Source organism: Trachypithecus francoisi, unplaced genomic scaffold, assembly GCF_009764315.1.
Source record: "Trachypithecus francoisi isolate TF-2019V2 unplaced genomic scaffold, Tfra_2.0 Lachesis_group3, whole genome shotgun sequence".
NCBI lineage: Eukaryota > Metazoa > Chordata > Mammalia > Primates > Cercopithecidae > Trachypithecus > Trachypithecus francoisi.
In genome coordinates this window covers 71440794-71443403 of record NW_022681468.1, presented here as the reverse complement: position 1 = coordinate 71443403, position 2610 = coordinate 71440794, and the positions used below count along the sequence as shown (strand labels likewise).

Below are 2610 nucleotides of genomic sequence, written 5' to 3'. Positions count from 1 at the left end.
GATCGCCACCGTCAGACTGCAATCTCCTGGTTACTAGAGTCCCCACAAATGCTGGTGGCCCCCACATCCACAAAAGGCTCCTCCATTCATAAACACCACATGCTTGCTCCTACCTTTATGCCTGGAATTTCTTCCCCACTTGCCTCTAAGTGTCCAAATTATGTTAAATCATGTTCTTCCGGATTTAGCTTAAGTGTTCCTTCTTAAATTTAACGGAATTTGCCCTTTTCACAAGATGGCGCTGAATGCCAAGAAGGAAGCGCCTGTCCCTCCTAAAGCCGAAGCCAAAGTGAAGGCTTTAAAGGCCAAGATGGCAGTGTTGAAAGGTGTTCACATCTACACAAAAAAAGAAGACCCACATCCACGTCACCCACCTTCCAGCAGCCTAAGACACTGTGATTCCCGAGGCAGCCCACATATCCTCAGAAGAGCGCCCCCAGGAGAAACAGGCTTGACCACTATGCCATCATCAAGTTTCTGCAGACAATTGAGTCCACCATAAAGAAGATAGAAGACAACACCACACTTGTGTTCACAGTGGATGTTAAAGCCAACAAGCACCAAATCAAACAGGCTGTGAAGAAGGTCTGTGACACTGATGTGGCTAACGTCAACACCCTGATTCGGCCTGATGGAGAGAAGAAGGCATATGTTCAACTGGCTCCTGATTACAACGTTTTAGATGTTGCCAAAAAAATTGGGATCATCTAAACTGAGTCCAGCTGGCTAATTCTAAATATGTATATCTTTTCACCAAAAAAAAAAAAAAAAAATTTAATGGAATTTAATGATACTCTGCTCTTCCAAAATGTAGTAACAGTAGCAGTCTGCACCAACAATTTGGCTCATCACTTGATATTTTTTTTTTTTTTCTGAGACAGAGTCTCGCACTGTTGCCCAGGCTGGAGTGCAGTGGCATGATCTCGGCTCACTGCAAACTCTGCCTCCCGGGTTCAAGCGGTTCTCCTGCCTCAGCCTCCCGAGTAGCTGGGACTACAGGCACTCGCCACCACACCCAGCTAATTTTTGTATTTTTAGTAGAGCTGGGGTTTCACAATGTTGTCCAGGATGGTCTCGATCTCTTGACATCGTGATCCGCCTGCCTCGGCCTCCCAAAGTGTAGGGATTACAGGTGTGAGCCACTGGCGCCTGGCCATCACTTGATTTTTTTCCCTTTTTTTTTTTTTTTTTTTTTGAGACAGAGTCTTGCTCTGTTACCCAGGCTGGAGTACAGTGGTGCAATCTTGGCTCACTGGAACTCTGCCTCCCAGGTTCAAGTGATTCTTGTGCCTTAGCCTCCCCAGAAGCTGTGGTCACAGGCAAGCGCCACCACGCCCAGCTAAATTTTTTTGTGTTTTTAGTAGAGATGGGGTTCACCATGTTGGCCAGGCTGGTCTTGAACTCCTGGCCTCAAGTGATCTGCCTGCCTCAGCCTCCCAAAATGCTGGGATTACAGGCATAAACCACCGTGCTCAGCCATTTTTTTTTTTTTTTTTTTTTCTGAGACGGGGTTTCCCTCTTTGTTGCCCAGGCTGGAGTGCAATGGCACGATCTTGGCTCACTGCAACCTCCTCCACCTCCTGGGTTCAAGCGATTCTCCTGCCTCATCCTCCCAAGTGGCTTGGTTAGAGGCACCCACCACGACGCCCAGCTAATTTTTGTATTTTTAGTAGAGACAGGGTTTCACCATGTTGGCCAGGCTGGTCTTGAATTCTTGAACTTGTGATCCCCCAGCCTCTGCTTCCCAAAGTGTGGGGATTACAGGCATGAGCCATCGCGCCCAGCCTTTTTTATTTTTATTTTTTTTGAGACAGAGTCTCACTCTGTCATCCAGGCTGGAGTGGCATGATCTTGCCTCACTGCAACCTCCACCTCCCGGATTCAAGCAATTTTCCTGCCTCACCCTCCCGAGTAGCTGGGACTACAGGCCTACACCACCACGCCCAGCTAATTTTTGTATTTTTAGTAGAGATGGAGTTTCACTTTGTTGGCCAGCCTGGTCTCGAACTCATGAGCTCAAGTGATCCGCCCACCTCAGCCTCCCAAAGTGCTGGAACTACAGGTGTCAGCCACCTCACCTGGCGGACGCACCCAACCTTTTCCTTACATTTTGGATAATGCCTTATCTCTGGTCCCTAAGTCCTCAACTAAACCATCCCAATAGCCGTTTCTCTTCCCCATGACTCCATGCCAAGTTCCTGCCTTAGTCCCTGTATCCCTTGCCCTTCCAGGCCTTCCAGAGGCAGTTACCCTGGCTTTGAACCCCAGCTCACCCTACCTTCATTTCAGTGCTCCCTGATGGCTACCTATTGCTGGTGCCAGGTGCTAAGAGGTTCTGCCCCCAGGCTGGACACCTTCCCGTAGCCTCCTAATAGTGGCCTCTGGGTTCCAACCCTCTCAGACAAATGGAATGTTAGTTACTATATTTCCAAATCCTCCACAACTTAACCAAAGGAATTAATATTGGGCCATGGCAGCTCATGGCTGTAATCCCAGCACTTTAGGAAACCAACATGGGAGGATTACTAGAAGCCAAGAGTTCAATGCCAGCCTGGACAACATAGCAGGACCCCATCTCTACAAAAAAATGTTTAAAATTTAGCCAAGTGT

At 48.1% G+C, this 2610-nt stretch overlaps 1 pseudogene; it reads left to right on the top strand.

The window, feature by feature from the left end:
- The first annotated feature begins 235 nt into the window (after positions 1–235).
- Positions 236–711, top strand: LOC117071326 (annotated as a pseudogene).
- Positions 712–2610: the final 1899 nt, after the last annotated feature.